The sequence below is a fragment of the Lissotriton helveticus genome, chromosome 10, assembly GCF_964261635.1.
Source record: "Lissotriton helveticus chromosome 10, aLisHel1.1, whole genome shotgun sequence".
NCBI classification, from domain to species: Eukaryota; Metazoa; Chordata; class Amphibia; order Caudata; family Salamandridae; genus Lissotriton; species Lissotriton helveticus.
Window position 1 is genome coordinate 866453906 of NC_136071.1, and position 14065 is coordinate 866467970.

Sequence of the window (14065 nt, forward strand, 5' to 3'; positions counted from 1 at the left end):
CTGGGGCTGCAGTGACCTTTATGATGACTGGGTCGTCGTTGGCAGAGTCTTCATCAGCAGCAGTATCCGCCACTTCTTGTTGAGCCTCATCACACTCCATAACTCTGAGACTTTGGACGAGCTTCCTTTTACGCTTAACTACCTTTGTTGGATCATGGTGTGCCTCACTCTCAGACGGCTGTGGTGCTGGTTCCCAAGTTTGATCCGTATCATCAGAAGGAGGTGTGCTTGAAGAGGATGTAGACACCACCCTTGATCTCTTCCTTGCTAGGGGTGTGGAAGACAATGAAGGATCATCAGGAGGAGTGGCTTCCTCAAATGATACCTCGCCTTGATTGTCGATTTCCTGATGTGCCCCTACTTCGGGAGGAACAACTATTGTGGGCACTTGTGACCCTCCATGCACCTCTGCTTGCGCATCTCCTTGCGCTGCCTCTCCTTCCACATGTACTTGGGCTTGTACTTGCACATGTGATTGTTGTTGCGGCTGTGGTTGTTCAACACTCGTCAGATGAGCTACAACAACCTGTGTTGATTGAGGGACATTGCTGCTGCTTTCTTGCGATGAGCCAACATCACTGGTCGATGGTGATTGAAGAACTATACTGGCTGCCTCTGCAGCACTCAAGGGCTTGGACTTAAGTTGGCGTGGTGGTGGTGGTGGCACTGAGCCCAATGGAGCGGGGGTGCTGCTGCCAGCTTGGTCCCCAGCAGATCCCGCTGCTGCTGCTGCAGGCATACTTTTTTTTTTACTCCCAAAAAAAGGGGCGGGCGGCACACCAGTCTCCTTGGTAACTTGCTTCTTCTGCTCCTTACTGGCACCTTTCTTGCTAGAGGAGCTACGGGTTACTTTTTTTGGGGCCATCCTCTTCAGAGCAGGTCAGCAGGCAGCAGTTGCACGAGTTGCAGAGGGTTCTGTGTCCAGACGTGACGTCGCGTGACGTTATGCTGCACACACCGCTGCAGGACTTCTTCCTGGCACTGGTGGTTCTCTTGAGTCTTCTTGTGCACCTAAAAGCAATGGAAGACAGAGGAACATCAGTTCAGTTATACACCCCAAAAAATCGACAAAACACAAAAAAATGAGCACAATCCCATGCCATCCTTGATGTTTACATTGAAGACACCCCACAGAAAGACTACGGACATGCAAGTATGCAACACTCACTACCCCTGGGCATAATGGATGAAAAGTAGGCAAAATAAGTGCAGGCCTCAGACACTGCCTCTCCTCAAAATGGCCCCCTTACACCCCAAGCACATGTTGCCTGTACCAGCCAGCACTCAAGATGGCCACCACCACCACCCACATGGCCAGTCCACATCAACAGTACACCCCCAAAAAACAGAAAAACAGCCAGAAATCACCACAATCCAATGCCATCCATGATGTTTACATCAAAGAGAGTGAGACCACACCACAGGCACACTCAGTCCATGCACCACCACCACCCCTGGGCAAGCAAAAGGCCACACCAGCAGCCCCCCAAAAACGACAAAAAACAATAAAATAAGCACAATCCCAGCCCATCCATGGCCTCAATTATGTTTAAATTCAAGAAGACACCCCACAGAAAGACTAGGCCCATGCAACACTCACCACCCCTGGGCAAAGGGCCACACCAGCAGGCCCAAAAAAACGACAAAAACCAATAAAATCTGCACAATCCCAGCCCATCCATGGCCTCAATGGTGTTTAAATTCAAGAAGACACCCCTCAGAAACACTAGGCCCATGCAACACTCACTACCCCTGGGCATAAGGGATGAAAAGTAGGCAAAATAAGTGCAGGCCTCAGACACTGCCTCTCCTCAAAATGGCCCCCTTACACCCCAAGCACATGTTGCCTGTACCAGCCAGCACTCAAGATGGCCACCACCACCACCCACATGGCCAGTCCACATCAACAGTACACCCCCAAAAAACAGAAAAACAGCCAGAAATCACCACAATCCAATGCCATCCATGATGTTTACATCAAAGAGAGTGAGACCACACCACAGGCACACTCAGTCCATGCACCACCACCACCCCTGGGCAAGCAAAAGGCCACACCAGCAGCCCCCCAAAAACGACAAAAAACAATAAAATAAGCACAATCCCAGCCCATCCATGGCCTCAATTATGTTTAAATTCAAGAAGACACCCCACAGAAAGACTAGGCCCATGCAACACTCACCACCCCTGGGCAAAGGGCCACACCAGCAGGCCCAAAAAAACGACAAAAAACAATAAAATCTGCACAATCCCAGCCCATCCATGGCCTCAATGGTGTTTAAATTCAAGAAGACACCCCTCAGAAACACTAGGCCCATGCAACACTCACTACCCCTGGGCATAAGGGATGAAAAGTAGGCAAAATAAGTGCAGGCCTCAGACACTGCCTCTCCTCAAAATGGCCCCCTTACACCCCAAGCACATGTTGCCTGTACCAGCCAGCACTCAAGATGGCCACCACCACCACCCACATGGCCAGTCCACATCAACAGTACACCCCCAAAAAACAGAAAAACAGCCAGAAATCACCACAATCCAATGCCATCCATGATGTTTACATCAAAGAGAGTGAGACCACACCACAGGCACACTCAGTCCATGCACCACCACCACCCCTGGGCAAGCAAAAGGCCACACCAGCAGCCCCCCAAAAACGACAAAAAACAATAAAATAAGCACAATCCCAGCCCATCCATGGCCTCAATTATGTTTAAATTCAAGAAGACACCCCACAGAAAGACTAGGCCCATGCAACACTCACCACCCCTGGGCAAAGGGCCACACCAGCAGGCCCAAAAAAACGACAAAAAACAATAAAATCTGCACAATCCCAGCCCATCCATGGCCTCAATGGTGTTTAAATTCAAGAAGACACCCCTCAGAAACACTAGGCCCATGCAACACTCACTACCCCTGGGCATAAGGGATGAAAAGTAGGCAAAATAAGTGCAGGCCTCAGACACTGCCTCTCCTCAAAATGGCCCCCTTACACCCCAAGCACATGTTGCCTGTACCAGCCAGCACTCAAGATGGCCACCACCACCACCCACATGGCCAGTCCACATCAACAGTACACCCCCAAAAAACAGAAAAACAGCCAGAAATCACCACAATCCAATGCCATCCATGATGTTTACATCAAAGAGAGTGAGACCACACCACAGGCACACTCAGTCCATGCACCACCACCACCCCTGGGCAAGCAAAAGGCCACACCAGCAGCCCCCCAAAAACGACAAAAAACAATAAAATAAGCACAATCCCAGCCCATCCATGGCCTCAATTATGTTTAAATTCAAGAAGACACCCCACAGAAAGACTAGGCCCATGCAACACTCACCACCCCTGGGCAAAGGGCCACACCAGCAGGCCCAAAAAAACGACAAAAAACAATAAAATCTGCACAATCCCAGCCCATCCATGGCCTCAATGGTGTTTAAATTCAAGAAGACACCCCTCAGAAACACTAGGCCCATGCAACACTCACTACCCCTGGGCATAAGGGATGAAAAGTAGGCAAAATAAGTGCAGGCCTCAGACACTGCCTCTCCTCAAAATGGCCCCCTTACACCCCAAGCACATGTTGCCTGTACCAGCCAGCACTCAAGATGGCCACCACCACCACCCACATGGCCAGTCCACATCAACAGTACACCCCCAAAAAACAGAAAAACAGCCAGAAATCACCACAATCCAATGCCATCCATGATGTTTACATCAAAGAGAGTGAGACCACACCACAGGCACACTCAGTCCATGCACCACCACCACCCCTGGGCAAGCAAAAGGCCACACCAGCAGCCCCCCAAAAACGACAAAAAACAATAAAATAAGCACAATCCCAGCCCATCCATGGCCTCAATTATGTTTAAATTCAAGAAGACACCCCACAGAAAGACTAGGCCCATGCAACACTCACCACCCCTGGGCAAAGGGCCACACCAGCAGGCCCAAAAAAACGACAAAAAACAATAAAATCTGCACAATCCCAGCCCATCCATGGCCTCAATGGTGTTTAAATTCAACAAAACAGTTGTATCATGCACCCATAACCAACCCTGGTCCTACTGGATACTGTGGCTACCCACAATATAATTTATTTAATTTTCTGAAAAAGTTCAAAAATTGTACTTGCAGCAACTGTAATGCCCCAAACAAACTTACTTGTGAAAGTTGATTTCTAATCCAAAAGTGATCCAAAGACAGTCAAAAAGGCCTCAAATCCAAATATCCAGCAGCACCCACAAAAAGTAATCCTTCCAGCACCAGATCCAAATGAAAGTGACCAGGAGATGGACAAAGCACTGGGAGGAGCCTGCTGGACAGGAACAGGAAGTTGGAGACTGTGGGGCACTTCCTTACTCCCCCCCCCAAAATGGACTCCTTGCAAAAAAAAAGGCCATGCAAATGTCAACCTGAGGAGTGATTCTGATAAAAATCATAATTTTCTGAAGGTTTATCCTGTTTGCTGGTGATTTTCTTGTGCGAAATTGCAAAATCTCTATTTTGCAAGTGTGAGATTGTTCCTTTCCGCCGCAACTACGTGTTCGCAATTGCGAACTCTCGCGAGGTGTGCTGTGCAAGGTGGCAAGCCGCGAGTACGTATTCGCGGGCGACAAACTCCCGCGGGAACACGCAGCAAGATCTAAAATGGCGCGTCACTCGCAAAGAAAAACAACTCGGCAAACGCTAAAATGACGGAAAGTGAACGCCGTGCACCACGCCGCGCGCCGCAACCAAGCAAAAAATCCGCCGCGAGCGGATTCACGGATTTTCAACAAATTCGCGAGCGTTCGCGGATTGCGAATTTGCCGAAAATCCGAAAAATCCGCGAGCGGAGCGGATTTTACGCCCATGCTTAACTGGATCATCCGATCCTTTACATTAGCCGCAAACTATTCCCTAGAGAACTTAAGTATCCAACCATAGAGAAGGAATGCTTGGCCATAAAGTGGGCGGTGGAGAAGTTGGCTTATTATCTGGAGGGGCGCCCGTTTAATCTTTACGCCGATCACGCCCCGTTACTCTGGATGGCCCGTGCTAAATCCAACAATGCCAGGGTGATGAGGTGGTTCCTGTCCCTGCAACCCTTCTCCTTCAAGGTGTTACATCGGAAAGGGACCGACAACGTGGGCGCTGAATATTTGTCCCGCCATCCCCTCCCCGATCGGGAGTGTCCAGGGGGGGAGGTGTGTAGCGGGGTGGCGATGCCCGCCCCACCAAGTACTGATACAGAGACTGTGCATAAGGACCTTCACCGATTACCCCCTGCTTGTTCCCCAGTACAGAAGGAACTCCCCTCTATTGACTACGAGGTTGCCAGGGAAACCGAGGACGACGAAGATCACTGGCCCTTTAACTGGCAGCCCTCGGACGAGTGGGCGGGGCCTCCCAGGGACGCGGCGGCGTCAAATGCGGAAGCAGAGTCTGAGAGTGTGTGCTTGTTCACCGGAGGTTGGAGAACGGAGAAGGAGGCCAGAGAAGAGAGCAGCGAGGAGAAGAGTGAGAGACCGGAGGAGAACATCGGAAGAGAGAGAGCCGTACCATTGACGAAGGAGACACCTGGAGGCCACCGACACGGCGCTTCGCCCAGCCACTCACCCGGGGGAGGTGTGTGGCTAGCCCAGGTACGGAGGAGAGTTGCGGGTTGGGTTGGAAGGAAGGGCGGGTCTGACGAGTGATTGGGATTCCAGTTCAATCCCGGTGGCCCTATCCTTGAGCACTGACCCTCACCGCCTGAGAGCCCTGTGTGTTGCACTCCCCATTCCTTGCACTGTTGTGTTCGAGAACACTCCCCTGACACTTCCTGTTGGAAGGGGCGATCTCAGAGGGCCAGGTTTTGCTCACCCGACCACCCCAGGACCCACCTCTCCCACAGATCTTGCCGAGTCTTATCGTGAGGTCCTCACCGGGGAGGACTTCGAGTCTAGGATCGTACACACTGAGCTCACACCACACTTACGAACGGACACCACACCGTTGAATTGTAGTAACAAGTTATTTATAAGCAGTAAAAAGAAAGAAGCACTCTTATGTACACAATGATCGAGGGATCACAAAGTCTTTGAGGATTCGGGAAGAGGGAAGCGGGACAGTCTTTAGCCTTTAGGCCAGTACGAGGCGTACCCTGCGCACAGCTCTCAATCCTCGAGCCGGGGGATACGAAAGGTGATGGTCGTACCAGCTGCTTCACTCACGGAGTCGGCTCAGGTCGTGATGGTGGTCTCGATGGTCCAGCCGGACCAGAGTACTCCTCGAGCCGCGACGAGGTCAACAGGGCTCGATCTGGAGAAGTTCTGGAGGAGCCGCGACAGCGTCAGTAGGGCTCAGATAGTTACCGGTTCGAGCTTGAGCCGCGACAGCGTCAGCAGGGCTCCAATGGTTACGAGTTCCGCTCGAGCCGCGACAGCGTCAGCAGGGCTCCGAGGTCTTAGAAAGGACGAGCCGCGACAGCGTCAGCAGGGCTCCGATGGTTACGAGTTCAGCTCGAGCCGCGACAGCGTCAGCAGGGCTCAGGTGGTTCAGTTCCTTGTTGCGAAGAAGGAGCCGCGACAGCGTCAGCAGGGCTCAGCGATGCGAGGTTGAGTTCTTCTCAGGGTCAGCCGCGATCAGATCAGCAGGCTTCAGGTCCAAGATACAACTGCCCGCTAGTTGTCTGGCGGGCCCTGGTATAGTCCATTCGCCCTTTGATGTCCGGACCCTCGCAGGTGGAGGTCTCATGCCTTGGGGGCTGGTCGTTGGCGAGGTCCGGCAGTTGGCTCTTTGATCCTTTGACGATGCGTCCCAGACGCCAGCGGGTCTGGAGCCAGCACTAGGGGAGGCCAGAGGTGTGAACGAAACTGGCCCACAGGGGGAGGCCAAAGGTGTGACAGATACCAGTCTCTCAGGAGAGGCCGGAGGTGCCATCGAAACTCCCTGGCTTATCTCACTCGGGGAGCCCTTTACGCCCCAGCCGGAACTGGCGCACCTTTGGAGTCTCGGTTTCACTGGGGGCCGGGGTTACGCTAGGCCCCTGGAGTCAGGGATCACGGGAAGGGAAGATGGCTGCCGGACCTTGTGGGGCATGGAGGTTTAGGCGCTCGGAGCCGGGGAGTGGGACGGAATATGTGGGGCTGGTCGCCGGTTACGGGGTCGGGCGTACAGGGGGCAGGACGACCAGGGCTCGGGGTGCAGGTTACGCTAACGGGGCGCTGCGCAGGGAACCCAGGGTGCAGGGCTACACTCACAAGGTGCGGAGGAGCAGGGCCGGACCACGCCACGAGGCCGGGTCCAACACTTCTCTTCTCTTTCTTTTGGTTATCGGTGATCGGGTGCCATCATGGACGTCGACAAGCCCCTGAAGAGGAAGAGCGTGGAGGGACTAAGGAGAGCCGAGACACCCAAGTCAAGAGTCTGAAGACGTAGCAGGAGCCGATCCCCACGCCGACCTGTACACCACCGAAAAACCTGTGCTGACTTTCTATTTGCGTCAATAAAACCATCTTTGACCAGAACCCGACTCCTGCCCTTTCCTCCTGAGCCCGTTACAGTGGTGGAGAATGTGGGCAGTGGGGTCAAATAGCCAGACTTTGCCAACGACGAAAGCCCCAGGACGAACCAATGGAAGTCGGCTACCTCCCCAAGGCCGTATTATACTCCGCGGAGATGGGGAACACATTCAGGGTGCGTGTAAAGGTAAACGGGTCCTCTATCCATGCCCTCCTAGACTCGGGTTGCCGGCAGTCAGTGATCCAACCCCAACACGTAACCCCCTCACAATACGTGTCACAGGAGATAGTGAACATCAGGTGTGTACATGGGGACATTAGACCTTTTCCAGTCGCCCAGGTCCCAATCCATCCAGTGCTAGGAGAGCCTCACGTTGTTAGGGTAGGGGTCCTACCCTCTCTTCCCGAGGACCTAATTATCGGCACCGACAACCTGGGTTTCCTACACATGTTTCGCAAGACCCTAGCCCAGGGACCGGGCCCTCATGGCCGCGCAGGCATAAGCCCTCCCGCGCTCCGCTCCCAGCGTTTGTATCAGCCGAACAATGGGTCCTAGACCGGAGTTTTAGGTTCACACAGGCCAATGATCGCACCCTCTTTAATGCCTGGGAACAGGCCCATCAAGCTACGGATGACTCCTCAACCACATATCCCCGATTTTTTATCCTCAACGATCTGTTATTTATTTATTTAATTGCTTGTATCGCGCCAGAATCGACCCATGGGATATCTCCGCGCTTTGCTCGCCTTAAATACAGAAATGCGGTGCCTCTGTAGGATACCACAGGGTGAGTTATACTTCCTGAAACAACCGACAAGGGAAGAAGGACGACCCCTCCCAACTCCTAGTACCGGTGGGTTTCCAAGATCAGGTATTGTTCTACTCTCACAGCCACCTGGTCGCAGGTCATACGGGTGCTGAAAAGACTACACAGAACATCCTTCGGCATTTCTACTGTCCTGGAATATAGAAGGACGCAGCCGTATACTGTCGTGAGTGCGGTATATGCCAACGTAGAAGCCTGACGAAACCCCCAGCCGTCCCGTTGCAACCACTCCCCATCATCGGAAAACCGTTCGAGAGGGTCGGGATGGACCTCATCGAATCCCTGCCCAAGACCAAGAGGGGGTATCAGCATGTATTGGTCGTGGTGGACTACGCCACCCGATTCCCAGAGGCCTTCCCCTTAACCGCAACAACCACCAAACAAGTAGCAGACAAAATGGTGGAACTGTTCAGCAGGGTAGGTTTCCCAAAGGAGATCTTGACAGATCAAGGGACCCCGTTCGTATCCCGCCTCATGAAAGAAGTATGTCATAACCTCAGAATACAGCAAATAAAGACCTCTGCGTACCATCCGCAAACAGACGGTTTGGTGGAGCAATATAACAGGACCCTGAAGAAAACCTTGAAAAAAATGCTAGAAGTCAACGGGATGGAGTGGGACCACCTATTACCCCTGGCTCTCTACGTGATCCGAGGACAGACCCAGAGCAGCCTAGGCCTCTCGTCTTTTGAGCTTCTTTACGGACGACAGCCCCGATCTCTATTGGATATGACACGGGAAGCCTGGGAGAGGGAAACACCAGAAGAAACAATGACCTCCCTAGAGTATGCCCAGAAATTGAAGAGCAAACTAGGAAAGCTGCGGGACCTGGCCTACACGAATCTTGAGAAAAGCCAAAACCGACAAAAACTTACCTACGATAAAGGCAAGAAGTAGAGACTCCTGCAGGTAAATGAATGGGCCCTAGTGCTACTTCCGTCATCCACGCAGAAATTCAGAGCCGAATGGGTCGGACCCTACAAGGTGATTTCCAAGATCGGAAGGACTAGTTACAAGCTCCAAATCAGTCCAAACAAGACGTAGATATATCATATAAACCTGATGAAAAAGTGGTTGGGCCCGCTTCCCTCCGGAGTGCATTTGGCGGCCGACACCGAGGTCACTACCTTAACATCAACCCTAGAACAGTTGTTTATAAATGATGAGCTGGAGGAACAGAAAACCCAGGAACTGCGAGGCACCCTGAAACGGTACGAGTCACTTTTTTTTCGAATATACCCGGCAGAACCACCATGGCAGAACATTGCATCGAGACAACACCAGGCAAGATAGTCAAGACAAGACCCTACAGGGTACCAGAGGCCCGACGAAAGGACATACGGAAGGAAGTACAAGAGATGCTAGACTTGGGCGTCATCCGACCCTCGAGAAACAACTGGTCCAGTCCCATTGTGTTGATACCAAAACCGGACGGAACCCGACGCTTCTGTATGGGTTTTCGTGCGCTGAATGAAGTCTCAATATTTGATGCCTATCCCATACCCCGTGTTGATGATCTCGTGAAAAGACTAGGCGATGCCAAATATATCACGACACTGGACTTAACAAAAGGATACTGGCAGGTGCCCCTAAGGGAGGAGGATCGAAAGAAGACTGCATTTTCCACCGATGATGGCCATTACAAATTCACCGTCCTCCCTTTCGGTCTTCACGGGGCACCTGCCACTTTTCAGCGGTTGATGAACACGGTGTTAAAAGATCTGACCGGGTTCGCCTTCGCCTACCTTGACGACATCGTCGTGTTCAGTCCCGATTGGAGAAACCACCTGAGACACCTACAGGCAGTATTTGAGGCACTGAAGCAAGCGGGACTGAAGATTAACGCGAAAAAGTCTTGTGTGGCATATCAAAAGGTGAAGTACCTCGGGTACGTTTTGGGGCATGGACTCATCGAGCCCCAAATTGAAAAAGTCAGGGCTATAGCGGACACCCCGTTCCCCGAAACCAGGCGTGAAATGAGAGCCCTTCTAGGCCTAGTAGAGTACTATAGGCGGTTCCTCCCCAAGTTTGCCCATTTAGCTGCTCCGCTTACTGATTCCCTTCGCAGTACTGGGACGTCCTCCACCCGGATCGTCCCGACCCCAGCGATGCATTCCGCCTTCCACACCTTGAAGCACCTCATCACCTCCACTCCTGTCTTGTCCTCCCCGGACTTCTCTAAACCATTCCCACTGCACACGGATGCCTCTGACTATGGCATAGGGGCGGTCCTGTCCCAGGTTGCGGACGATGGACTGGATCATCCGATCCTTTACATTAGCCGCAAACTATTCCCTAGAGAACTTAAGTATCCAACCATAGAGAAGGAATGCTTGGCCATAAAGTGGGCGGTGGAGAAGTTGGCTTATTATCTGGAGGGGCGTCCGTTTATTCTTTACACCGATCATGCCCCGTTACTCTGGATGGCCCGTGCTAAATCCAACAATGCCAGGGAGATGAGGTGGTTTCTGTCCCTGCAACCCTTCTCCTTCAAGGTGTTACATCGGAAAGGGACCGACAACGTGGGCGCTGATTATTTGTCGCGCCATCCCCTCCCCGATCGGGAGTGTCCAGGGGGGAGGTGTGTAGCGGGGTGGCGATGCCCGCCCCACCAAGTACTGATACAGAGACTGTGCATAAGGACCTTCACCGATTACCCCCTGCTTGTTCCCCAGTACAGAAGGAACTCCCCTCTATCGACTACGAGGTTGCCAGGGAAACCGAGGACGACGAAGATCACTGGCCTTTTAACTGGCAGCCCTCGGACGAGTGGGCGGGGCCTCCCAGAGACGCGGCGGCGTCAAATGCGGAAGCAGAGTCCGAGCGTGTGTGCTTGTTCACCGGAGATTGGAGAACGGAGAAGGAGGCGAGAGAAGAGAGCAGCGAGGAGAAGAGTGAGAGACCGGAGGAGAACATCGGAAGAGAGAGAGCCGTACCATCGATGAAGGAGACGCCTGGAGGCCACCGACACGGCGCTTCGCCTAGCCACTCACCCGGGGGAGGTGTGTGGCTAGCCCAGGTACGGAGGAGAGTTGCGGGTTGGGTAGGAAGGAAGGGCGGGTCTGACGAGTGATTGGGATTCCAGTTCAAACCCGGTGGCCCTATCCTTGAGCACTGCCCCTCACCGCCTGAGAGCCCTGTGTGTTACACTACGGTTACTCCCTCCCCATTCCTCGCACTTTTGTGTTCGAGAACACTCCCCTGACACTTCCCTTCTCTTTCTTTTGGTTATCGGTGATTGGGTGCCATCACTGACGTCAACAAGCCCCTGAAGAGGAAGAGCCCGGAGGGACTAAGGAGAGCCGAGGCACCCAAGTCAAGAGTCCGAAGACGTAGCAGGAGCCGATCCCCACGCCGACCTCTACACCACCGAAAAACCTGTACTGACTTTCTATTTGCGTCAATAAAACCATCTTTGACCAGAACCCGACTCCTGCCCTTTCCTCCTGAGCCCGTTACAGTATATTACCCTGAATTTTACTCGATTTGGTTTTAAAGACTAAGGTCTAAATAAACAGAGTTTTTCTCTCTCTCTCTCTATTGTCTTTCCCAGCCTGATGCTGCATGTTAGGCAGGGCCACTGGAATAATGTGATTGTGTGGCAGCTGCGATTTCTGCATAATTATGCATTTGGCGCATTTGCCATATAAACCATCATCTGCTGCATAATCTACAGATTTTAACAACAAAATTGCTTTCTATCTCAAACAGGTCAAAAGTTACTAAAAATGCAGCGACACGTCTTGCAGCATGTGGGAAGGCCCTTTGAAAAGCTGGAATAGTCAAGTTTCTGTTTCCCGCTGCTAAATGTGGGTGTTAAATTGGTACTAATGGGGTGCAACCGGTTCCCAAACAGTGTTACCAAGTTTAAAAATGACAAAAAAATGAAGTAATACTATTTCAAAATGTGCCAGATTATGCTGCATAATTTGCCTTTTCTTGCCACACAATTTACTTGCCCTGTCACATAATTTTGCACTCTCCTGCCTCATAATTCCAGTGGTCCTGATGTTAGGGTAATCCAATGCAGTGATTATGTTCCTGTTTATATTCCACGTGCTTTAATTAATCTTGCTTTCCTCAAGAGTGCTAGTATTTTCTGCATGTGTGTTTCTGTATTTCATTGCACAGCATATTACTCAATAAACAGCTGACCGCATTCCTCGAGGCCAATGGATCCCTCGATCCATCCCAGTCTGGATTTCGAGCCTACCACAGCACCGAGACCACCCTCATCACAGCCACCGACGACATCGGGACCCTACTTGACAACGGGAAAACAACCGCCCTCATCCTCCTAGACCTCTCAGCCGCCTTTGATAAGGTCTGCCATCGTACCCTAATAACCCGCCTCCACAACGCTGGGGTCCAAGGTAAAGCCCTGGACTAGATCACCTCGTTCCTCTCCGACAGAACCCAGAGAGTCCACCTCCCTCCCTTCCGCTCCGCGGCCACTGAGATCATCTGCGGCGTACCCCAAGGCTCATCGCTCAGCCCAACCCTCTTCAATATCTACATGAGTCCCCTCACCACCATCGCACGCAAACACAACCTCAACATCATCTCATACGCCAACGACACCCAGCTGATACTCTCCCTCACCAAAGACCCAGCCACTGCCAAACTCAACCTCCAGGAAGGAATGAAAAACGTTGCTGAATGGATGAAACTCAGCCGTCTGAAACCGAACTCAGACAATACGGAGGTCCACATCCTCAGACTATTCCCATCCGCTTGGGACGACTCCTGGTGGCCCACAGAACTGGGCACCGCACCGACACCCACTGACCACACACGCAACCTGGGATTCATCCTGGACTCCTCTCTCACGATGACCAAGCAAGTCAACGCCATCTAATCATCATGCTTCAACACCCTGTGCATGCTCAGTAAGATCTTCCGGTGGATCCCTACCGTAACTAGAAAGATGGTCGCCCAGGCCCTCGTCACCAGCCGACTAGACTACGGGAACGCCCTATAAGCAGGAACCACAGTCAAACTTCAGAAAAGACTCCAACGCATACAGAACGCATCCGCACGACTCATCCTCGACATCCCCTGCCACAGTCACATATCAGCCCACCTGAGAGACCTGCCCTGGCTCCCCGTCAACAAAAGGATCACGTTCAGGCTCCTCACCCACGCACACAAAGCGCTCCACGACATAGTTCCTGAATACCTCAACAACGCCTCCCGTTCTACACTCCAACGCGCAAACTCCGGTCCGCCAGCCTCGCCCTCGCCACTGTCCCACGGATCCGCAGAACCACCGCCGGAGGAAGATCATTCTCCCACCTGGCGGCCAAGACGTGGAACTCCCTCCCCGCCCACCTACGACTGACCCAGGACCACCTCACATTCAGGAAACACCTCAAGACCTGGCTCTTCGAGCAGTAGCAGCACTCCCCCTCCATCAGCGCCTTGAGACCCTACGGGTGAGTAGCACGCTCTACAAATGTATTGATTGATTGATTGTCTCTTGAATGATGCACCCTTTGTATTGAGTCACCTCCAGGTGTTTATAACAGGCTACAGTTGAGCACTTCGGAGCTGAGGATGCAGGCAGTACAACTTTCACACTATGCCTGTCTGTGGGTCAAAAAGGTGTTCAGATTACATGATCATTCAAAATATGACCTCTCTGCAGAGCACAAAGAGCAATGGTCCTGCATTCCAGGTGTAATTCTATGCAAATGTGTGTGAAAGAGCTACTTATTGGTCAAAACAACAAGGTGAAAGGAAAATAATTTATTG